At 39.5% G+C, this 26,670-nt stretch overlaps 1 protein-coding gene across 1 annotated transcript in view; it reads right to left on the minus strand.

Annotated features, from left to right (window-relative positions):
- Window positions 1-26,670, minus strand: part of KL (klotho) — a 44,725-nt gene that overhangs the window by 12,030 nt on the left and 6,025 nt on the right. The gene's annotated exons all lie outside the window — the stretch shown is intronic.

Below are 26,670 nucleotides of genomic sequence, written 5' to 3' on the forward strand. Positions count from 1 at the left end.
AATTCTCTGTTTGACTCCATATATTCTCCAGAATGATCATGCCAATTTTCATTCCACTCCCTGGACCTGCAGAAACTCCTTTGTTCATTGAGCCAAATAGCCTCTTCAACATATCCTAAATATTCCTCTCTTGGTTCATTTCAGTACAGGCATCCAAGAATGGCCTCATCAACATTCTTATGGGTTCAGCCTAACATTTCAATGGAATAAGATAGTTTATGGCTAACTTTTTAGTTTCGTAGTGAACATATCTGCTATGTTTCATTTCACTAAATGTATTTTTTCACAACCTGAAGCAGCTATCTATATGCTAAGAAGGAAATGGAGAATCAAATGTTGATGAAAAGAGTACTGGCACTTGCTTATGTGATCTAAGAAACCAGGGTCTTAATCGTGCCACACTTCTGCTAGTTTTGTGATGTCTCCTATGCTTCTCCATCTTCCCCATCACACCTCCCCAGGCCTCCCTTCCTCATTGAAAGGAAACCCCATGATGTTAACAGTTAAACAGAGGCTGGGCATGATGGCTCATGCCTGTAATCCCAGCACTTTGGGAGGCCGAAATTCCAGCACATTGGGAGAATCCCTTGATACCAGGAGTTCACAACTAAACTGTGCAAATAGTGAGACCCCATTTCTACCAAAAAATCAAAAATTTAACCAGGCATGGTGGCGTGTGCCTGTAGTCCCAGCTACTAGGGAGGCAGAGGCAGGAAGATCACTTGAGCCCAGGATATTGAGGCTGCAGTGAGTTGTGTTCACACCACTGGACTCCAGCCCAGGTGACAGAGAAAGATACTGTCTCATAAAACAGAAACAAACAAACAAATAAACACAACAGTTAAACATAAAATCCATCAAGCAGTCCAGGCTAGTAATCAGCAATTAACCTCTTGAGACCGAAAACCAGGAGACTTTCCTAATTTGACCCCATTTGAGGCCTATGAACAGTCATGTCCTAAATCTACCAGGCACCTTTCTGTAGAATAAGTGCTGAACAGGGAGTGCAAGAGTGAAAGCAAACAAAGAATGTATTAATCTCGGTCAGTTTTGCAGGAGCTGAAGTCATACAATGGAATTTTTATAACTATAGACCACTCTTCTAACCTTGAGGACTTCAACAAGGCTCAGAGGAGGACATTTAGCAAGGACATGATCAATGACCTGGGCCATCGGGAAAGACACATATGGTCTCTGATGGCAGATAAAGTTCCTGCTCAATCCCTCTTCTTTTTTGTTTTGTTTTAAGACTGGGTCTCACTCTATCACCCCAGCTGGAGTGAAGTGGTGTGATCATGGCTCACTGCAGCCTCTACCTCCCAGGGTCAAGCAATCCTCCCACTTCAACCTCCCAAGTAACCGGGACTACAGGCACCTGGCTAATTTTTTTATTTTTGGTAGAGACGAAATCTTGCTGTGTTGCCTTGGCTGGTCTTGAACTCCTGGGCTCAAGCGATCCTCAGCCTCCCACCTCAGCCTCCCAAAGTGCTGAGATTACAGGCATGAGCCACTGCACCTGGCCTTCTTCATTCTTGAGTTGGCCACATTCCTTAATCTGGGCAGGTAAACATAACTTTCCTGTGCCTCACAGGACTGCTGTGAGGATTGAATGAGACAACTTATGTAAAACTCCTAATGCAGAGTTTGCAACAGAAGGATCTCCATCCCTTCTCTCTCTAGAGGGTGAACAAACCAAAAGGAAGAACATTACAGGTGGAGGAAACAATCCCTGCTAAGGAATTCAGCCCATAGAAGTGATGTGACATACTGATAAAACTTGGGGTTTGCAGTAGAAGAGACTTAGGTTTAGATTCCCTACTCCTCTAACTACGACTACTGTGGGCCTCACTTACTGCTCTGTACAAGTAGGAATGACATCTATTGTCCTATAGGGACATTGTGAGGATTAAATGACATAATGCAAGTGAGAGTGTCTGTAGTTTTAAGTAGTTGATTATTTTACAGAGGAATAAATTTGCAACATTAGAAAGCATTTTAGATATCATTTGGATTAACTGCTCACCTCATGCCAAAACCCTGTTGAATCGTATTTGATTCCTCTTTACAGAGTCCCAGGTGGTCAGGGACTCTGACTTGGTAGTCAGCCCAGGCATGGCACTGTCTCTAAGAAATCGCTGCAACCCCATGGACCGCCCCCCCCCCCCCCCCCCCCCACTGTGCTGCATGCCCCTCTTCTGGGCACCGAGAGTCTCACACATACTTCTCTCACATCATTTACTGCCGATAATGAGGCGCATCCCTCCCCAGACTGAGCTCCCTGTGGAGTTCCCTCACTCCCTCCCTGGCACACGGAGGCCCCCATTGTCTGTTAAACTGAATTGAACCAGCTTCACCACCTCTTCACGAGCCAGTTCACTCCCTTTGCAGATGGTAGATTTGACAGACTAAATATTATGAGGCAGAATGTGGGAAGGTCACTATTGAGGATGTTGCAACAACTAAGGATGATTAATAGGGAGATGGTTACATATGGTCTTGCAATGCTTTCTAATTATTCCTGGTATGTTAATCTTACAGGTTTGTTGTCTTAAGATTGAGATTTAATAAAGTTATTGACAAGGACTCAGTGAAGTTATTAACTGTATGGCCAAGAACATTCATCTAAATACTATTTTTAATAGCCAAACATTGAAAACAATTGAAATGTCTAATATTCAAATGTATTTACAATGTATGAGTGTTTTAATACATGACAGTATGACTAAAGAAATACCAGTATTCAGGATAACGCAAAAGAATATCTATTAACATGTAAAAACGTTTCTAAAATACTAACTGAACAAAAAAAAGGTTATAAAACAGCAAGTAGAGTTCAGTAGCATTTTGATCTGGAGGGATTTATAACTTGTTAAAACCTGTTTTGTGGCAGGATTGTGGGTGGTATACTTTGCTTCATTTTACCTATCTATGTATTTTTTTCATTTCTTAACATAAATGTGTATTGCTCTAGAGATTAAAAAAATAAAATTCAAAAAGGGAAAATGGCTCATAGCAGTTGGATGGCAGGCCTGCTTGATGGTTATTAAAAGTCTCTGCTTCGTCTAACCCTGCCTACCTGTTCTCTAACTTACCCTACGATCTCTGCCTGAAATGCAACTCCCAGGTACACTGAACCCCACTTGAAGTTCTAAGATTCTCTAGGCTTCCATGTTTTTGTAGGTGCTGCTCTCTAAGGTATGTTTTACCTATTCCCAGTTCCTTCACCCTCATCCCCACTTTAAAACTCAGCTTAGACGTCGCCACCTCCAGGAAGCGTTCCTTGATATCTTCCCTCTCCCTAGCACTGATTAAATGTCTGTTCTATGTGTTTCCATGACAGTCCTCTAGCCAAGACCTTAACCATATTTTATTGCATTTATTTAAGTGTCTATATTGTAGGTGTTTTGAAGGCATTGAGTCTTTTATCTCTCTGTCCTCAGATTCTAGCAAAGTCTCTGCAACACAGCCAGTATTCAATAAACAGATCTAGAGGAATGAAGGCTGGCATTAAGAACCAGATCAAAGGGTCTAGGACAGAAGCAACATTTTTCTAGGCTGAACCCGGAAAACTCTCTCATAAGCTACTCTGGTTCTTATTTTGCTTCCAAAACCATAAAAGAGAACTTTCAGGCACATACCATTAAAAAAAATAAATTAGAAGGAATTTTATATGGCAGGCTGCTGAGAATAATATTGTATTATCTCATAATGTACTCATGATCCACTTTGGGGTATAAATCCCTCTGGTGTGTGATGCCCTCCTTGCTTCCTTCTTACCTTCCATTTAGATTTTGAAACATGGAGTCTGAAAAAAATCTAGAAGAAAAATGGATCTGAAATTCCTTCTTACCAACTAGCTAGTAGCCCTAAATTTTAGAAGTTGAGGAAAATAATTTTGGAAGTCAAGGAAAATACTCTGAATTCCACAGAACATATAGACATTTTCTCTTTGGTTAAATTATAAGCTCCCTGTTATTTGCCTATTACTATCCCTCACAGAACTCAACACAAAGTTTCACACAAATAAGCTGCTTTTAAATGGTGGGTGGAAGGAAACAGGCGACGAACCTCAGGTCCACTCCAGCTTTCTGCCTTGGGTCGTGTTCTAGGTATGGTTGAGGAAAATGAAACCCATGCAATACACAGCAGTATCGCTGAGCTCAAAAGGCAGAAAGCAATGATGAGGACCCTGAAGCAGGTCAACATCCTAGAGAGAAGAAATCTACATACAGGAAGGGCCCAGAAGTCTACATGAGATTTCCCAAGGATCCTTGGCTGTCCATGCACGGACAAGATTTTGTGAGGCTCAGTAAAGAAAAGTAGCCACAGGTCTGGGAGATGAATACCAAAGGTTGGGTAGGGCTGGAAAATACTGCATTTCAGAATAGCCAGGGTAGAAAAATGCAGCTGAGCACTTCAGGCATCCAGCTGAAACTCAGGAAGGTCATTACCTGAAAAGTAAGAACAAAGCTGGAATAGACCAGCTCTAACAAAGACTAAATCCACATCAAGTAAATCTAGTAATTTAACTTCTTGGCAGAACTAAACACAACACCCTTTAAAAAAGGGACAGTATTGACCAGGCTCCCTATAATGTCTCATTCATAGTATACAGAGCATAATAAAAATCTACCAGATATGTGAAAAAGCAGAAAAATGAAACCCTAAAGGGGAAAATAAAGAAGTATTCAAAATCAACAGAAGCCAAGATGTCCCAGATATTGGGATTAGCAGAGGACTTTAAAATAGTTACTATAAATATTTTCAAGGATTTCAAAGAAAAGATAGATATAATGAACAAATGGAGAATAACAACAGAGAACAACAACCAAAGAAAACATGAAAATTCTAGAACTGAAAAGCAAAACAAATAAACAAATTTTTGAATGGGATTAACAGTATTAATTCTAAATGGACCATATAATAAGAATAAATAATGTAATCCCTAAAACTCACAAAAATATTAAAAGGTTTCTCTAAAAAGCCAATAAAATAAGAAAAATGAATTACCAAAAAATCTGATTTTTCCAAAAGATGCAGAAATAAAGAATGAAAAACAAATGGAACAAAAAGAAAACAAACAGCAGGATTGTAAACACAAACCCAATCATCTCAATAAATATTCAAATACACATGGACTAAATGTTCCGAGTACAAGACAGATGCTATGAAAGTAGATTTTAGGGGCCGGGCGAGGTGGCTCACGCCTGTAATCCCAGCACTTTCGGAGGCCGAGGCAGGTGGATCACGAGGTCAGGAGTTCAAAACCAGCCTGATCAATATGGTGAAACCCGTCTCTACTAAAAATACAAAAATTAGCCAGGTATGGTGGCAGGCACGTCTAATCGCAGGCACGTCTAATCCCAGCTACTTGGGAGGCTAGGACAGAAGAATTGCTTGAACCCGGGAGGTGGAGGTTGCAGTAAACCAAGATCACGCCACTGCACTCCAGCCTGGGTGACAGAGTGAGACTCCATCTCAAAAAAAAAAAAAAAGAAAGAAAGAAAGTAGATTTTAGAAAAGTAAGCTTCAATTACATTCTGTGTGCAAGAAATATACTATAAATATAAAGTGATCGTGTAAAAGAAAAAGAATGGAAAGAGACATATTATGCAAATGGACAGCATTAAAAAGCTGACATGGCTTTATAAATAACAAAATAGAGGCTATAAACATCACTATAATTCAACTAGAACTAACAGACATATATATTAATAGAACATGCCATCCACCTAAAAAAAAGCAGAATATACATTTTTTCTCAAGTGCACATGATACATTTTCCAGGATAGATCATATGTTAGGCCAGAAAATAAGTCTTAATAAATTTTAAACTATTGAGATCATAAAAAGTGTTGCTTCTTACCACAATGAAATGAAACTGGAAATCAATAACAAAAGGAAAACTAGAAAATTCATAAACATTCAGACACCAACAAATTAGATAAAAAAGATGACCTGGACAAATTTCCGGAAGCACACATATTACCAAAAGCGGCTAAGGAAAAAATATAAGATCTAATCTAGGTGTAAAAGAGATTAAATCAGTAATCCAAAACTTTCAAACTAAGAAAAGCTCAGGACTAGTGGCTTTAATAGTGAATTGTACCAAATATTTAAAGAATTAACACGACTCTTTTCAAGCTCTTCAAACAACAGAAGAAGAAAAAACACTTTCTAACTTAGCCTATGTGGCCAGCATTATTTTGATACCAAAGCCAGATAAAGCCATCACAAGAAAATAATAGTCATAGCTCAATATCCCTTATGAATACAGATGCAAAAGAATGCAGCCAAATACTAACAAAACAAATCAAGCAGCATATTTTAAGAATTATATAGCACAATCAACTAGTATTTATTCCAGGAATGCAAAGATAGGTAAACATAAAAAAACAATCATTGTAATGTATCACATCAATAGAGTAAAGGGGGAGAAAACCCATATGATCATCTGAATTAATGCAGGAAAAGCATTTCACAAAAATCTGAAAGTCTTTCATAATAAAAACACTCAGAGAACTAAGACTAGAAAGGAACTTCCCTAACATGATGAAGAAAAACATTTATGGGCCGGGCGCGGTGGCTCACGCCTGTAATCCCAGCACTTTGGGAGGCTGAGGCGGGCAGATCACGAGGTCAGGAGATCGAGACCATCCTGGCTAACATGGTGAAACCCCGTATCCACTAAAAAACATACAAAAAAGTAGCCTGGCATGGTGGCAGGCTCCTGCAGTCCCAGCTACTCGGGAGGCTGAGGCAGGAGAATGGCGTGAACCCGGGAGGCGGAGCTTGCAGTGAGCCGAGATTGTGCCACTGCACTCCAGCCTGGGCGACAGAGCGATACTGCATCTCAAAAAAAAAAAAAAAAGAAAAAAGAAAAAATGAAGGAAAAAAATTATCCAAGTTAGAAAAGAAGTAAAACTATCCCTATTCACAGATAACATGATTCTACATATGGAAAGTCCTAAAGAATCCACAAAAATCTATTGCAGAAAATAAACGATTTCAGCAAAACTACAAGGTACAAGATCAACACACAAAAGTCAGTTGTATTTCTGTACAATAGCAATGAACAGCCCCAAAAGTAAATTAAAACAATTTCATTTATAATAAATTCCAAAATAATAAAATATACATAGGAGTACATTTAAACACTCTCACCATTTCTACTTACATTGTACTGGAGGTCCTAGCCAGTGCAGTAAGGCAAATAAAAACATAAAAGGCATGTTGATTGAAAAGGGGAAAAAAAACAACTTTGTTGTTCATTAAAAACATGATTGTCTATGTAGAAATCCTAAGGGATTAAAAAAAAAAAAACAGAAAAACTATTAAAATGAATAAGTGAATTTAGCAAATTGGCAGAATATAATGTCAATACAAAAATCAGCTGCATTTGGCCAGGAGTAGTGGCTCATGCACATAGTCCCAGCTACTTGGGAGGCTGAGGTGAGAGGATCCCTTGAGCCCAGGAGTTCAAGGCTGCAGTGATCATGCCACTGCGCTCCAGCCTGGGTGACAAAGCCCCTGAATCACTGTTGTGATTCCCATCACCATAGACTGATTTTGGGACTTTATGAAAATGGAATCAAACAACTATGTAAATAAATGTACTCTTTGTGTCTGGCTAATGATTGATAAGTTTCCAAAAATCAGTAGCTACTACACAAAGAATAGGATCTAGGAGGACAAAAGGGGAGAAAGGAGACCAGGTAGACAGCTATTGCAATGGTCCAGGCAAAAGATCCATGGTGGTTTGGACCAAAAGACATAGTAACAAGTGGCTAGATTTAGGCTATCATTGAAGGCAGAATCTGTAGAACTTGTTGATGAATTGGATGTTACTTGTGGCATGTGAGGTGGGGAAAAGGAATCAAGGAACTCAAAGAAAACAAAAAATAAGGAGTTGGGGAAGGGAAGGGATCCAGTTCTGTTTAGGTCACAGGTCTGACTTTCAATGAAGATGCCTGATACACAGCTGAGTATATAAAGCTGAAGTTGGAGAAGACATGGATGGTATCACCAATCACCCAAATATGTTTCAGGAGTAATACTGAACGGACTGCTTTTTGTTATCTATCATTCCTTAGATTTTTTAAAAATTGAAATGGAATAATTCTTAAAGGATTAATTCAATCCTACAAATAATCTTAATTAAATGGACTGAGACCAATGGTGGAAGAAATGAAGTGCAGCCCATAAACAAAAAATAATTCAAATAGCTCATTTATGTCTTCTCCTTACCCAAGAAAAGGGCCCTCCAGATGTTACTTTAGTTCTGAATTAAAGGTGCACGCTTTCAAACAGGTCAAAGGATTGAAAAACTTTTAGAATGCACTAGATATTTATTTTCCTTTTCTTTCTGGCACCCTATTACCTCAACTTCAAGAAGAGTATCGGGATTACACGTCTGAGGACTTCCTTAAAAGTCACTGCTACTGTGTGGTGTTTACATAAGCATGCCAACTAGCCTGATGTTTGTGTTCATAGACCAAATTATTCCTCTTATTTCTATCGGCACTATGGTTTATAAGCTGCAGTTCCTTAAGACAGAATTTCAAACAGCCTCCCACAAAACAACCACCTAATGGAACACATAAATAATTTCCCAAAAATAACTATCTACAACTTTATCCACAAAAAAAGCCTTAAAAGTTCCTTTTGTGCAGTTTCTTAAAAGTTGCTCAGAATTTAACCCATGCAAGGGGGCTCATATCTGCCTTCCTTGACACCCATTTAGACAAATATATGTGAACAGGCAGCAGCTTGGCACCCCTACCTGCTTTGGACTTCTCAGCAAATCAAATAAGTTGCATTTCTAGCTCTGAGTACCAAGCCTTACAGCCTTCTCCAAAGTAACAGGAAGACCGATAGAATCTCATATAAATGTAAACAGCATCACTTCCCAGCCCAGTTGTTTTGCTACAGCCAGGTCAGTTTCTCATTACTCCTCATCCAGGGCTGTACCTACATTGGATGCCAACCTACTAACCTTGAAGCTGCATTCTACTTTTCCTTCATTATCCATATCCCTTTCTGCCTTCTGTTTTGGTCTTGTCTCTTCTAAGAAGTAGTTCCTAATGAATGCCACTTACTCTTAGTACTATCTTCCCCAATTATTAACTGAAAATTCTCACTTCTTCCAAATGTGGCTCAATTCCCATCTCCCCCGTGAAGTCTTGTTTGGCTCCCCAGATGCATCAGGCATTCCTTTCCCAATGCGCCCCACCCACAAGCAGGAGTAAACACCATGCTTCTTCACAGTTCTTCCTAAATTGGTGGTTCTTCACCAAGGTTGTATTATACTCTCCCACGACAATAAAGTTGAATGGAAACAACTTGAACATCCAATAATGTGGCATTATTCATTCATTTATCCTTTCACTCAAATATTTATTAAGTAACTACTATGGGCCAGCTGTAATTCTTAAATTAGTTGAAACAACCTAAAGGGTTAACAAAAGAGATTAGTTAAAATAACTCAGGAATAAGACATTAAATGAAATAAATTATTAGCAACTAATGATCAGTGTTGATAAATAAATTATAGTTTATTAATTTTATGAGCAATAAATGATCACCATTGACAAATATAGCTTATTAAATTATAGATTATAGTTACCTATAGACCATGTACAGTATTACCTAATTTTGGAATAATACGTACAGATGTAAAATAAATTTACATGCCGGGCGCGGTGGCTCACGCCTGTAATCCCAGCACTTTGGGAGGCTGAGGCAGGCAGATCACGAGGTCAGGAGATCGAGACCATCCTGGCTAACATGGTGAAACCCCATCTCTACTAAAAATACAAAAAAATTAGCTGGGCGAGGTGGCGGGCGCCTGTAGTCCCAGTTACTTGGGAGGCTGAGGCAGGAGAATGGCGTGAACCCAGGAGGCGGAGCTTGCAGTGAGCCGAGATTGTGCCACTGCACTCCAGCCTGGGTAAGAGCGAGACTCCGTCTCAAAATAAATAAATAAATAAATAAACAAACAAACAGACAGGATTTTAAAGCATTTGTACAGAGAGAGCAGTTATAGTCTCCATTGAGTAGCACTATGGGCATATATTATTATTATTTATTCTTCTGCTTCTCTGATTTTCTGACTTTTACGTAACAAAATATGTATTGCTTTTTAAATAAGAAAATATTTATGTTTTCCAGTTTGAAAAACTGGAATTTTCAAGTTTGGAAAATTTTCTAGTTCAAATTATTTAGTATATTGTTTTTCTAAGTTGATGATGTCTGCTCTGCTTGTTTGGCTATGGTTTCATTTTTTCCCCCACAGGATGGATGGCATAGATTGCTGCAACTAATTTAGTCATTCACTTCTCAGTGATGATTTATTGAATTCCTAATCTCCTATTGTTATACCTTTCAGTCATTCCAATTTCTGAAAAAAATTGTTAGAAATGTTTTAAAAATTCCTGGCATATCAAAATTATCAATACTGGGAAGTCTAGTAACTGGGATTTATTTTTCACCAAATGGTGTAGTTGATTATTCTCCACCAAAATGTTTTTGACCATGTTGCATTTCATCAAATCATCTGGAACTCTCCCAAAAAAACTGTAAGACCCAAATAATTAAGCCAAACAATTGGACTGTCTTTTTTAGCCTGTGCCACCTCAGGGCAGATGGGTTAGGGGAAAAGAGCCTTTAAAATATCCCCCATAGTGGAATCTGGCCAGGGCTTAGGGAGGGCAATGGAGTGATGATCAGTCATATGCTCAAAATCATCCATTGCAGAATGCATTAAAATGTGAACAGCTGGATGTGGAAAACTGGCATGATACTGCCAAAATGCAGATACAATTAAGGTTCTGGACAAAGGTGGTGACTACTGAAAAGCAAAACAACAGGGCAATCTGAGAAATGTTTGGAAGTGCAGAATAAGAACAGCATGGTGCATTAGTTACACATTGCTCACATGCTCATGAAGAAATATTATTCGTGAGCTGGGTTGGGCACCACTAAACATTTCTTCCACTCTGGTCTCATCTGGCTGATCTAGGATGGTGTTGGCTGGGACAAATGGGACAGGTGGGTTCTGCCCCACATGTCTCATCCTCCAGTGGACTAACTTGGGCATTTTCTCATAGCAATTGCAGAGAAGCAAGAGGCTAAGCAGAAACTAATAAGCACTTTCTGTGTTTGCCAGCATTATGATCGTTGGCTAAAGCAAGTCACATGGATAAGCCCAGAGTCAAAGGAGAAGCTGAATGGACACCTAGAGTAGAGGACACTGCAAAGTTACATGACAAAGGGCATGGATACAATGAAGAGAGGACAACATTGGGGTCTTTAATTCAATCAGTCTATATCACGTAACTGACTAGACCTAGGCATTAAAAAATAAAGTATTAAAGTTGACAGCTCACGTGTAGTACACAGCTAGACCAAAAAATGAGTCAGTCTGGAAAGGTGAAGATATTTGTTGCTTTCTGGCTGGATCTACAGATTCAAAAATCTTTGTTGGTTTTTGAAAGGTGACTAATTTGGTAGATGGCATAGTTCTCATGCCAAGACATTTATTTAGTCATTTATTCAACAAATATTATCCAACACCTACTATATGTTGGATATATACGTGCTAAGAATACAGAAATGAGCAAAATCTCAAGCTTAGATGTATGCCATTACTTACTACATACTAACACTGATAGAAAAACTGACCCCCAATGTTCCCCGAGACACAATCTAAAAGAAGACACATGATTCCTATATTAAGACCTTTTCACAAACCCCTAAACATTAGTATACTCAATATCATAGCATTTTGCTTTCAAACCCTTGTTAAATCTTCAAGGTAAAAAAGTCTCCTGCTGTATATGATTGCTAAACCTTTTATTACTCTGTCCTAAAGAACTAAGTTTGAGATTAGATCGCCTTTAGAAATCACATGAAATTATGACATATGCTACTTTTGAGAAATAGTAAGATCAATAATAGGTTTATTTTATTTTGTTTGTGGTAAAACATACACAACCTAACTTCACTCTTTTAATTTTTAAGTGTACAATTTGATAATTGTTTTAGTAAGCATCTATTATGAACTATCATACTAGGTTCTAGAGATACTAAACATACATAAGGTAAAACACCTGCTATCATGAAATTTTTACCATTATCCACTGATTTTACATGAAATCTATAAAAATAAAAGAATACTGTTTTCTCTTCTTGTACTTCAAGTTGAATGACCCAAGCCAGGCCAATGAGATACCTTCCCTGAGATTGTTTTGCTGGAATAGAGGCATGTGACTCTCCTATATCTGGAGAGGAAGTGAATTTGGAGTTGCTGACATAGGAAGAGACTCTCTGGGATGAAAAAAGCCAAACTGACCCAAGCATAAGTGCATGTGTGTATGTCTGTGTGGTGTGGTGTGTGTGTGGTGTGTGCGCATGTGTTTAGTGAGGGAGAAAGAGAACCCTCCTTGACAAAATGGTTACTTTCAAGTCAAATACAATTGTTAAAATCTAAAGTCCCTGGAGTTCTTCCTCAATTCTTCGTCCTTGTCATAAAGTCCCTTTTCTTCCTTAAGCTAGTTTTAGTTAGGGTTAGTCAAATATAAATATAGAGTTCCTTAATACAAATATAATAAAACTTGAGATTCTACAAGAATCCACTTATTAAAGGTACACTCTAAAGTGTAAGATAAAGGCAAGATAAAGGCCAAGGTGGTTTTTGAAAATCATGTTGTAATTTTGGAGTTTTGTTACTTAAGATTGTTTTCTCTAGATTTTTCCAAAGTAGGTGACAATAAAGGGCTTATTTATTTGTATTTAAATAAAAACTTCCTTCAAATGAAATAAAAAAGATTCCATAACTCACCCTGGGTAAATGCATCAATACATCAGAGATTGAGCTTCTTGCTTCATTAATTTATCTGTACAGAACTAATCAACATTAGTTAAATCATTCTTTTCAATACTAAATCATGCTGCTGTGAAAATCATTCCAAGTCATTGATGCTAGGTTGTTAACAAAATATCCAGCTTGTGACCAGAATCCATCTAACCCATTAATCACAGAATTATCACTGAGACGCAGAGGGGTTCCAATTCCTGGTTTTTCTATCTCTGTTTTTCTAATAGCAACAAAATGAGAACCATGAGGGAACAGGTAGGGAGGCATAGGCTAGATGAGAAAAAGAGACAAGAAGATAAGGAACTCAGATAAGTGATGTTTTCCACAAGGTCAGCAAAACTATCCCATGGTTCATCAGTCAAATAGGATCTTTTCAGTAAACATCTGTTAGTATAATTGCCAATAATTCCACAATACCCTCATGAAACAGCTACTCTCCAATATCAACAAAACTGAGACAAGCATTTTTCTTCTATAATAGTCACTTTTATTTTCTAAACATTCTACCTCTGCCTCCTTATCTACTTCTCCTGCTTTAAGTTATCAACAGCAGATGCCAACAGACTCTCCTTAAGCCTTTCTTTAACAGGCTCATTTATAGCTCTTTGCTTTTGAAATAACTCAATTCGTCTTGCAGTAGAAAACACTTTTCACCCAAAGGAAAAGTGGCATGTGAGTGTGTGAGGATTTCTACATCATTGAACAGGATACAATTACAGGAAAACGAAATACACTTTATGGAGTGGTGGACAGCAGAAAGTCATCAGCCTGCTCTTTCCCCCTTCTTTTCCATTTGCCTTTTTGTGGTAGCAGGTTCTACATAGTCTTAAGTCAAAGTTTTTCATAATACAAATTCCACTTGTGGAATCAACCTATGAGTAGCCTCAGCAATTTGGAAAATCAAAGTAGAAGAGATTAGGAAATATCAGAGTGCACTGCATGTAATAATGATAAGTTTTTTCTGTGAAAATTTTGTTTCAATGGTGCGTGTACAACATGGAAAATGCCTTTCTTACTATAGGTCAAGATCAAAAATGTGTGAAAGTCAATGGTCTAAGTGGAGGGAGATTTTTATTCCAGAAGTATTTATTGAGAACCTATTGCGTGCCTGGCATGATTCTAGCACTTTGGGGTACAACAGGGAACAAATCAAAGAAAAACCTCTGCCCTCATGGAGATTCCATTTTAGCAGGAGGAGCGATAGCCAACAACAAACATAATAAATGTAAATTATAAAGAATGTTCTAAGGCAATATGTGCTATGGAGAAAATAGAGTGAGATAAGGGAGGCCTAGGGTGCCACGGAGAGGAGACACATTTTATTCTATTTTATTTTATTTTTGTGGCACTCACAAGAGTCATTAATTTCCTTTCATTAAATGTGTTGTGATTTTCATCTTTTCATTTACATCTCTACAGAACAAAATCCGTTTGTGTCCCTATTAGGCAAGAATCCTTCCCATCGCTATCAGTTTTCTACAAGTTAAAAACTACCCTTACAGAATTTAAAATGCCCTAATCCATGGTAAGTAGCAAACTGAACAAAGGTGCACTGCCTTCTGCACCCCAGAGAATCAGGATAGGAGAATGGGATTAACTAGGCAGGCCTGCCTGAGGCCTCAGCCCAGATGGACACCAATAATCCTGCCTCATTTCCAAGTCTAGGAAAATTTTCTGTACAGTCTCCCTTTGTGACCACAAATAATCTCCAAAGATTATATTTTATCACACAGAAAAACCTGGTTTCCTTGAGCTTTAGCCAGATTCATTTACAAATGTTTGTCAAGGGGTGTTAATTAACACTCTATAAGCCTCTTGGCTCTACAGTGTAGAACATATTAAACCCAAAGAAACAGCTTCTGTCTGGGGATTTCATAAGGAATCTCAGATTGCCTTTTCAAAAGAAGGCAATCTGAGGGTGTGTGTTTATCTTTTTTAAAAAAACATTGCTTTTATACTAGAGGGTTTGTGTTTGTCTGTTTTTATCTTTTAAAAAAATGCTCTTATTGGTTCTTCTATTCAGAAGCTAAAAAAACAAGCCCAATAAATTCATTATCAGACAGTTTCATGCACAGTACCTGTAAATTTGGTGACTTCCTGTCTCCTCGAGGCCCCCAGAAGTAGTCTTCTGCGCTGCTCGTAAAGTGGGTTGCAGGAAGTAGAGAAGACTAGTTCCGGGGGCCTCCAGGAGACAGGAAGTCACCAAATGGGGGTGGCTAGGGGTGTGCCTCCTTTGAGAAAGGAACTTGTGACCATAGATTTAAAGAAAGTGGGGGTTGGTTCTGTGGCTATGGGTGTAGGGCAGGATGGGAAGAACCTTCCGGGCAGGGAGAAGAGTAAGAAAAAATAATGCCCCAAGGCACAAATGCAAGACCTTCAGTGTGGCTAGATGGCGTGGGGCAGCGGGGCAGGAGTCAGAGTTAAGACAACATGTGTTGAAACACCTGCGAGAGTGTTTCCAGAACAGAGAACTGCAGCGTTAACTGCTGCTTGATCTCATACGACGAAAGGGAAATTTTTAAAACGGCAAGGCTTAAACATGAAAGGAAAAGGAAAAAAAAAAAAAGCTTTTTAATCAAATTGTAAATGACATGGTTTTTCACTTTCCCATCTCTCGTATTTCTCACTGAGTAGCAGTAAACACAGGAAACAGCCACGCATAAGTTATACTGTAACTCCTCATAAGGGATCCTCTGGTTTATTTCATTTTTCGGAAATGAAAATTGTGAAGGAAGAACAAAGAGAGATCTGAACTGAAATGCACTTTTTCAGGACTGCTATTTGAGCTATCATGTAATAATTACTTCATTAAGCAAATATTTACTCAGTAGGCAAATTGAGGGGTCAAATCATAGGTACCCGGAATAATTACAGTATAATTCTCAAAGTGAAAACGCCAGAAGACGGAATTTTTTTTTTTTTAAATGCAATGGCGATTCAGAGGAAGGAAAGATTCTTTCTTGCGGAGGGGAAATCAAGGAAGTCTTCCTGTAGGAGGTAGTTTCTAAACCTTATATTGAAATATGTAGATCCTGGAGAGTCAGAAAATGGCATTCCAGGCAGATCACTGTGAGCTAGAAAGCCAGTGCTACTGTGGCAAAATGTATTTTCTACAGAAAAGAGATGGATATCTCCCATGCCCCATGATCTTTTACGATATAACCTGGCCATTCCTCTCATTGGCGGATCTGTGGACCCTCCCCCTTGAATCTGTGGGCATGTGACTGCTCTGATAGAAATGAAGCTGTGTGATATCAAGAATAAGTAAAACGAAGAAGAAAAAGGAAAAAGAAGTCCATACCACTTCCTCCTAGTTCTCTTGGGATGCTTGCCAGGAGGGCAGCTAGCTTCCATGTACAGAGGCTACTAATCTGAGACCACTTGTGTAAGCGAGGTCAACAGAGATGCTCTGGTCCACAGCCAGCCTCGACCGCCAATCACTGAGCCGTCTTGCATGCCCCACCCCGTTCAAGCTTCAGATGACTGCGGACCAGAGGAAAACTGCGTGGGTGAGCCCTTCCCTAATCCTGACCCATACGTTTGTAAACTAAATAAAATGGTTATTTAAAGCCATTAAGTCTGGGGGTATTACACAGAAATAGTAATGGGAACAGATGTATCTGGGTTAGTGTTTTTGTAATTATGTAATGATGACCCTCTCCGATGTTAATGAAGGTTAAAGACGTTAGTGGCAAGTCACGACTAACATTCTTCTCCATTTCAGATGCTGATGTGGACGAGGATGGTCTAAGCATCTGCTAGCACACCCCCAGATGTAACCTGTGCAGTGCAGGAGGCAGCCTGGAGTCATCGAATGTACACTGGGAATAGGGGTTCAGAAAACCTGAGTTTTGACCCCAGCTCTGACCCTTGTTACCCACAGGAAAGTCAGCTAAACTCTCTGGGCCTTTCAATGAATTTACCTGCCCCCAAATACAAAAAAAAAGCACTCTAGAAATTATCAAGCATTATCCAGTGGTATGGGTTTTTAAATTAAATTAATAAATTCATTTACATAGTTTAAAATCAAATAGTATCAAAGGCTTATCATGAAAACAGTAAGCATCTCCCCCAACCCCGTCTCTAACCCCGACTCCTGCTCCCCACTGGCAACCTTTTAGCTCTTTCTTCTCGTAATGCCCATCATATTTCTAAATACTATGCTATTGTGAAATTTAATAATTCATTAGGATAATGAGGAGTTAGCTCTTTTACATGCCCCATTTTCTTCCCTTATTTTCCCAAATGTCTGTTCTTATTTAAATCATTGTTAGTATTTACATGAAGGTTCCTATATAAATGTTCATTTTAGAGCCAAATAGGACACTGTAACATTTCCCTTTTCTGAACAGCTTTTAATTTTCCCTTGAATAAATAATGACCTCATTATTAAGCTTGTGTAATATTCCATATGTGATTTTTTAATGTGTTAATGATTCTCTATCATGTTTTCTACCATAGTATCTATTCTGTTGAGTCTACTTTTTCACCCAGAGCTCTTCGTTCCCTGCTAGAACCTTCCAGCCTCCAAGTCTAGTCTGGACTAGATGCTGTCAAGAGCTGCTCTCATCCTAGGAGTTTCCTTTATTTCTTATTGATTGAAACCATACTTTTTCTATATCCTATTTCTTCCTATGTATTTACTACAATTTTGCCGGTGCATATCTTCCATTAGCTTCTTAGGAAACATGACGTTGAAGGTGAGCTTTCAATATTCCTACATGTCTGTACATTCATTGAAATAGGAACTCAGTAGGCTCTTTAAAGTTAAAAGCTCATGTTCTTCAGTTCTGGGGCACTTTATTGTATTATGTCTTTACTAATTTCCTGACCTCTATTTCCTTATTCTCTCTTTCCAGAACTTCTATTAGTCCGACGTTGGATCTTTATGAATATCCTTTAAATCTTTTTCCCTTTTGAAAATATTTTCTATTTCTTTATCATCTTGTACTATTTTTACAGCATTGCTTTTACCTTACTTTTCAAACATTTTACTAAATATTTTATTTCAACTATTGTGTTATTGGTGTTGAAGAATTTTCTGATTGTTCCTGTTTTAGTTTATGTATGTGTTTAATTTCCTGCATAATTTATTTTCCCTGGTTTGCTTTTCTGTTTATTTTATTCTGTTTCATGTTGATAACTTTCCTCAAATGTCTTTCACCAGCAGTTTTGATTGTCACCCCTTGCCCTTCTATTGTACCTGCTCCTTTTTAAGGCTGGGTTCCTGATTATTGCAGGAGATAAGACTCCTGATGTGGGGAGTCTGCATGCCATTCCAAATTCATCATCTCCAAGTGTGATCTGGCAAAATAATTTGCACTTATGATCATGGAACGGCCATCAGTTACTTCGAGAGATTTTAGGAAATAAGGTGCTTGAAGAATGAAAATTTTCTCAACTTTAAAAGGGAAGATACTGTGAATTTCAGAAATAATAGACTCGAGCAAAATTAGGTTACAAAATTAGGTTAACAAAAATGCATCAGTACTATGGAAGGGAAGAGAACTAGGAGGCAACATGGATTCCTAGAATAAACTTACCAAACTTACCTCAGATAATTTTTATTGTATTATGTAGTGCTATGATTTGAATGCTTGCCCCTCCAAAACTCATGTTGAAATTTAATTGCCATTGTAATAGAATTAAGTGAGATCTTTAAAAGATCTCACTTTAGGCCAGTTAGGCCATGAGGTCTCTGTCCTCATCAATGAATTAATTCTGTTATCACAGAAGTGGGTTATGTATCTCAGGAATGGGTTCCTTATAAAAGGATGAGTTCAGCCTCCTTTTGTCTCTCTCTTGCCCTCTCACCTTCCACCTTGGGAGAAGGCAGCAAGAAGTCCCTCACCAGATGTCAGAGCCTTGCTCTTGGACTTCCCAACCAACAGAAGCATGAGGAAATAAATTCCTCTTTTTTAAAAAATAAATTATCTAGTCTCAACTACTCTTATAGCTGTACAAAATGAACTAAGACATATAGCATATCTGGGAACACAATAGTCACCTCTGTACGTAATAATTTTGACAGTTGCTAAACATTTTTGTGACATTCTTAGGGTCAAGAAGAAAAGTAGAGTGCAAATAAGATAGTACTGTTGCCACTCAAAAAATATATTTTAAGAGCATTCATTGGTTCAACAAAAACTTACTGGCTGCTTATTAAGTGTCAGATATGGGTCAATGTTTGAAACATTGATTCATGGGACAGATTGACTTGAGAGAAGGTGACTAACAATATCCCACAAGGTTTATTCATAACCCTATTTCTTTTTAACTTGTTATCATCAAAGGGATGAAAACTCACAAAGGCATTAATCTAAAACTTTGGAAATCCTCCAGAACTTGAATCCAAAAGAGCTCTACAGATTGGAATGCTATAAATATGTGCTATAACTAACAAAATTAATATTTAAAGTGATGGAAAAAATATTTATGTCTTTTTTAAATTAAAAATACAAGTAATATATGTTCATGGTTTAAAATGTCAAAACAGCTTACAACTTACAAGAAAAATCACAGTTCCCTGTCCTACACTGCCCCAGTTCCCCCAGTTCTCCTCTCTAGAGGCAACCACTTTTGACCTTAAACCGTTTTCTTTTGGAATTTACATCTCCACACATCCACACTTCCGAAAGTATCCACTGACTTCCTATTATACTAGATGAGGGTTTAGCTCTCTTACACAGCCAATTTAGTTATACAACAGTTTTTGGTTTAACTGACATTCGGTATTGACATTATTCCACCAACATGAATATCATTCACAGCTGGACATTGTAATGTAGTAAATAAGACTATGTTTTCCTTCTTACTTTTGTTTCCTTTGAAGTTCATAATTGCATTGCTTTTTCATTTGCTCTGTTTTCTTTGGGACTGTGGATAATTCTTCCCTCAATTTCCAATAGACTCTCAGCAGAAACTTCCCCAGGGAAGTCACATTAGCCTCCAGTATTTTGGGGGGACCCACTTCTGGAATCTCCCCTGTTCTGACCTGGTTGATCTTAGTCTGCTGCACATCTGACATCATGGGTCTACAGTTCATCATCCTTTTCCTGGGTTAGACCTGCTCTTTCATAGGTCCCATGTCTTCCTCCTTGTCTTCATCATGTATGTGGCGGTTACCCTCCAATAATTTCCTGAGAAAGGGTTTATGGAAGATTGATTTTTTGGGACTTTGACTCTCATGAATGATTGGCAGTTTAGTTAAGTATCAAATTCTAGACTGGAAATAATTTCATTCCCTTCCCTGAAGGGCACTCCTCACTAGTCTTTGTGATGCCCTGGAAATGCACTGCTCAGTGTTCCTGCTATAAGGAGCACAGTTGACTGAGGCCATCAGTTGCTACCCCTTTGGATCTACCATTGCAGTTGATCCTGAGATCATGTTTCTCATCGGCTACTCCTAGATGACTAAACATGGCAGGGGAACGAATGCAGGCCCATTTCAGCAAGATGTGGACTCCGCCAGTGGGCAGCATTTGTTCAAGGAGTCCCCATCAGCCTGCCTGGGTTGTTCTGAGACCCACAGTGCCAACTGAAACTCTTCCCAGCCCATCCTTCTTCCTGCACACTCTCCTTCATAGTTGTTGGACACACATCATTATCCAAAGGTTCACTGTCTCTCCTAGCTCCTTCCCCTTTATCCTTTACAATTCTTTCCTCAATAAATTTCTTGTACATCTAATCCTATCCTGATATGTACTCGTTTTGGGACTCAAACTAACACAAGAGGGGTTAGAGAACCAGCTCATTCACTTTCTGGAAGGCAAAGAGAATGCCATTCTAAGTGTTGTGTAGGGGCAGATAGTCCCTTTGCACGAATGGTGCCTCAATTGCTAAATATTTCAACAGCAGTAACCTGGGAAGATATCCTGGTGGAGAATGCCATTGTAGGTGCAATGATTTAGGCATTCCCTGCCTCCAAGGAGATGGAATTGAATACTTTCTGGTATATTGTATTGAGACTCTGCAGAGAGATAATGAGAAACTGAGGGCCAACAACAAACAGTTAAAGGCTCAATATAAGGACCAGAGCCTTCTCTCCTGCAGGGGAAGAGTAGAGAAACTTAGCAGCAGGCCTAGGACCTGATAGACTCGCGAGATTTAGGGATGTTTAAATGCTCAGCCAAGGCAGATCAGTTATGTCAAGATCAAGGCCCTAGTTGGGGAAACCTTGGAATATCTGGAGCTTACAGAGGTGGCCCATTCTTCCCTGGTAAGAGATAGCACTTCCTTATGCTGAAGAAGTCTCGCCCCTAAAAAGCAACAGGTGCACCCCTCAGGAGCTGACCGGGCACTAACTACGATTAAATCCCAGCTTAACCCACCTGGAGACAGCTGGGCCTGATAGAGGAGAAAAGATATTATATCCCAACATTGCTTCAAGATTGAGCATGCACTGCAGATCCTGAGGAGTAGCACTGGGGTCCTTGACCAAGGAACTGGAACTTAACACAGGACAAGAAAGAATTCATTATCTAGGGAACACTTTCTCCAGAAGTATGTTTTCACAATACAGCAAGGACCCCAGGAGACGCGGTCAAGTTGCTGCTAGAGTGGCTCTGAGAAGCCTGTAGAAAGGAATGCCCAATGCTGAGCAGGCGGAAATGCCTGACATTGTTGCCCTAACAGCTGATAAAAGAATCAAGAAGCAGAGGGAAGCTGGCATGCAAGAACCAGTATATTATGTGAGGTCAAACAACCCGCCAGAGGACAGTGTTTCCCAGGAGACAGAGCATTCACTGCACCATCAGGAATATACTCATGGGGGTGCCAATCTCACCGAGACATTCAGTGGGGGCACCGCTCTCCAGGCCAGGGCTGCTGGTAGCAGAGGGGTCACAGAGCTGGGCTTGTCGCCGCCCACAGGGATGGTCAGATCTTGAAGTTATAGAGGCCAGATCGTGAGTGGTGCTTAACTGCCAGAAGCCAGGGAATTGTAAAGATGGTTCATAGAGCATGGCTACATAAAAAGTGATTTGTACAGTTCCCCGACTTAGCCAATTTTCCAAGCTATAACTCACTGACTGAAGAGGTGCCCAGGTCCCTAGGAGGCAAGACCCTGCAATACACAGAGGTTTGACTCCCCCAGTTCTTCCCATTCAATATGAAAATGCATATTCTCCAGCTGTAGGAAATTTTCTGGAATTACTTCATTATTTCCTTTCCTTCTATGTCAGTTACCTATTGCTGTGGAATAGGCCGCCCCCAATTTAGGGAATTGAACTAATAAGAATTTATTTTTTTCCTCTTGCTTCTGTGAGTTAATGGGGCTTGGCTGGGGAAATCCAGTCTTGAGTATGCAGCTAGGGAAGGAACACTGCAAGGGAGAAGTCACTGGGGGGAGAAGGAAGGACAGAGGCTAGAGAGAGCTCAGTCCTGCCCATGAACTATACAGTAATCTTTACATACCTATTCATACAGCTGAGACATACCATGGGCTGCCTTTTAATAATCATACGTCAACATTTTAATAACCAATTAGTATTCCACTGTATAAGTGTGCCAATATTCCTCTGATTACCTTAACACATTTAGGTGACATCCAGTTTTAAAGAATAAACCACCATCTGCAGTAAATTTCCTCTTATCTTTGCACATTGAAGATGAAATTTAATGAGATTAAAAGTTTGAAAATAAACTACAAAAGATGACAGGGATGTCTGGCTTCACAGCAATTCACAAGGTGGGGGGGAAAACCTGAGAGGTTTTAGCTGGCTGCAAACTCATTTGAGTCTGTGGTAAGGGGACAGTCAAAATTGTTAATGCAATCTTGGATGGCATGAACAAAATTCAGTGCCTAACAAGAAATGTAATCACCGAAGTCTCCTCTGAACACTGGGGCACTGCTTGGTTCTGCACAGCAAATGTTAAGAGAAGCCTTGGAAATTCCCCGGCTTTCTTCTCCAGCTCCTCATCCTTTCCCACCTCACGCTTCAGGCATTCCAAAGGATCTTGTGCTGTGGTGGGAATGGCCACACTGTCTCACCTGCACTGACTTTGCAAGGGATGTTTCCTAGAAGGGCACAATGCCCTTCTTACTTTGTGTGCCCAGCAAGCCAAGCCTGGCAGCAGGACCCACTACCTATTTTTATAAATAAAGTTTTATTGAAACACAGCTGTGCCCATTCATTAACACATTGCCCATGGCTGCATTCATGCTGCAACTACAGAACTGTGTACTAGTTGCAACAGACACTGTAGGATCAGCAAAGTCTAAAACTTAGCCCTGCGTAGAAAAAGTTTGCCAGCCTCTGATCTTACAAGTATTGCTTTCCCTGACTGCTCCCATACTACCTCCCAAAAACGCTAACCTATCTCTCCTTTCTTGAAATAGGTACCTAAGCAGGTACTATTTCTCTTACTGTAATTATTTTACTGTAATTATTTGACAACTACCTCTCCCCTACTAATCTGTGACATGAGGGCAGGAGTCTTAACTCATCCCTCTTTTTGTGGCAACCTGAGACCTACCACCCTAAACCCCAGCCATTCTCCTAGAGCAAGGGGCAACCCTGCAGAATCAGAGAGAAGCCTTTGTCCTCTGACAATGCAGAGACTTGGAAATGGCAGCTCTGGCCAACAAGGAGTAAAAAGGCCCCCAGGTGAGGAGCCCCCTCACAGTCCGTGCCAGGTAGATAGGAGGAAGCTGAACCTCTCGTGCAGCCCAAGCAGTGTACTTTTAGTGAGAAATGTCCACGCTATGAGTTGTGTTTGACTGCAGACAATTTCAGGGAGAATGTAGCTGAGCCCAAAGTGAGAGGCCCCTACCACTGTCCCCGCACCTGTGCAGGACTGGCATAAAGGCCTGAGGGGAACAAGGGGATACAGGTCACTGTGGAAGAACTTGGGACACTGAATAGAAGAAAAGGCAGAGGAAAGAGGACCACATGATGAGAAATCCAAAGAGAAGAGGGGACATTCGGGGAGGTGGAGCAGCATCCCCAAGAGGATCCGACAGGGCTTAGAGGCAACGGGCTTGCCTCCTATACCCCCATCCTCCCCTGCAGCTTTGCAGCCGTCCTCTGGACCCTCACGAAAAGAGCCCTACAAATACTCCTCCCTTGGGAGCCAGGGCTCTGGACTCTCTACAGGGTCCGGCGCAGGGAGAACTCCAACCCCTCGTCCTCAGTCCTCTACACCCATCAGCAGGACAATGGTGATGGATGATGAGACAGAGGCAGGTCCCACAAATAACCCTAAACCCTCCTCACTGGGGAGATATGTCGACTTTCCCCTCTCTTCTCCTCCACCTTATCCTCAAACGTCAGAAGACAGAGGCACCTGTTCAAAGGTTACATTCGTATTCTCAGAATTCAACACTGCACCTGCCTGCCACGGGGTAAGGTCTCAAGAAATGTTACTAAATGTCCAGGCCCCTCCATGTCTTCTTGGAGCAGATGTTAGCATGAAGGAGAAAAATCTAGGAAGAACGAAACATACTGGTCTTTTCAAACATGTGAACGATGTCTTGTCAAAAAGTGACTTACTTTAATCTTTGAAATTAGGAAGGCAGAGAGACAGTCAGGGAGGAGTCCTGTGCTGCAGCAGGTTCAATATGAAAGACAAAATCAAGTGGGCAACTTGAGAGGAAATGAGTTCCTCCTGCTTCACAGGGTCAAGCAGAAGCTAACTGACCCCAGGAGAGCCACTGTAAGGAGTTCGTCCTGGGGAGAAGTGTAACCTGGGATTTCCCAGATTCCTTCTGATTCTAACACTCTAATTATCAAATAAAAGTGCACTTATAGACATGGAAATAACATTTGCTTAACCATTATATTTAAAATTCATGTATATCACTGCTTTCAGTTTGAGTATTTTATCGAGCTATAATGATACCGGTTCATGGATAACATGACATCTGTACTTCAAACAAAAAATGTTAATAAAAAATCTATTGAAATTGGGGCCACAAAAATTTAATCAATATTCATCTTTGGTTTAGTCAATATATCAAGTTATATCAGTCATAAACTTTAGTATGTATCTTTAACCACCAAGCTAGATCCAGAAAGATACTTGATAATATGTTTTATGTAAAATAGGTTATTTCAAAAATGATTTGATAGTTTTTGGTCAAATGCTATGGAAATAATTTCAAAGAAGAGGCAGATTAAGTAGTTAAGTGTGGCTACCGTGTCTAATGCATTTGTTTAATTCCTTCTAAACTGCTCAAGAGGACCATTTCTCAAGTATTTGCTATTATTATTGATAAAGTTATAACTCACTTTTGTAGAGCTTTTTGTGTTTTTTCAAAACATGTTGACATATATAAGGTGCTTTTAATTCTCACAATATGCCTGGGAGTTAGGCAATGTGGTAGAGCCTGCTGGTTATCCTAAATGATCTGTTCCCATCTGATTTCAACATAATAGAATCAGTCACTGAGCACACGGCTCCTCAGGGAACAATTATTTGCAGACTCCTTTTGACCACGTGACTGAGTTCTGCCCAACGGACAGTGATAGGTGCAGCTTCCAGGTCAGGCACTTGAAAGGCCACGTTTTCCCTCTTCCTCTCTTTCCTTGTCCACTGGATGAAACTGGGATATGTGCTCTGGAAATCAATAAAGGTCACATACATATCTGCCTAGCAAAATCTTCACTGTTCTTCCTCACTCTTTAAAATTCCTTCCCAGATACTGTGTGAGAGCACACTGCAAGTGCAATATTCCATTTACAAGAAAGAAAATGGACACGTTGAAACCAGAAACATGTATTTCACCTCTCCACTTATGCCTTTATTAAAAATTGTATTTCTTTCCTCTGTGCCAAGCACTGAGATAAGCACTACAAATTGTAAAATAAATATGATAGGTAGTCTGTGCTCTTAGAGAGCCGCCACTGAGTAAATGATCCATTCTACCTGTGGTTATTGCAAAATGAAAATATTTGAGTCAAGTCTCTGAAGGGTAAGTAAGAGTTTACCCCAAGATAAACAGGGGAAAAAGGCATCCTTCAGGTTATCTTCGTACTCAGAATATATCAAAATAGAGCATATAAAAGTCACATTCTGCTTATCTGTTTAAATATAGACTTCAAGTATAACTTTGCATTTCTGGAGAAAATGTGGATCTCAGACAATTCAATAAGCTGTGTGTTTTTAATCACCTATTATTACTTGTCCTCCCAGTAAGCATGTATTCTATTCTCCTCCTACAGCTAAAATTTCCTTTATGCCTTAAAAGGAAAACATTCATTGAAAGAAAGATAACTTTTACACGAATTAATTATAATAAAATTCTAGTTTAGAGCAATGATATTTTTGAGAAAATAATTCAGAAGGCTTCTACGTGCAAAAGCCATGACTACTACACATTCAGCTGGCACCGTTGAGAGTTCATTCATTTTGCACCTGAGAAGTGCACACTGACATTATTTGAATGCTGAGTAGTTTACGTTTTCCTTCTTTTCTTCAACTCAAAATAATTGGCATTGTTAAAACGCTGCTATGATTTTGAAATGTTATTAATTCTTTTCCTATTTTTACATTTTTTCTTGGACTTGACCATAACCTTCAAAAAACAATGTGTTTCAAAAAGGAGTGGTTCAAGCTGTTTGGGAGACATTTTCACTATTTCTGACTAAATGCACTATTGAATTCAGTGGTATTCTAAAATTTATATTAACTTTCAATCCAGTTGATTATTCTAGTTATGTACAAAATACATATTTTTGAGATGGAGTTTCGCGCTTGTTGCTCAGGATGGAGTGCAATGGTGTGATCTCAGCTCACTGCAACCTCTGCCTCCTGTATTAAAATGATTCTCCTGCCTCTGCCCCCCAAGTAGC

This window comes from Rhinopithecus roxellana, chromosome 18, assembly GCF_007565055.1.
Source record: "Rhinopithecus roxellana isolate Shanxi Qingling chromosome 18, ASM756505v1, whole genome shotgun sequence".
In the NCBI taxonomy this organism is placed as follows: Eukaryota; Metazoa; Chordata; class Mammalia; order Primates; family Cercopithecidae; genus Rhinopithecus; species Rhinopithecus roxellana.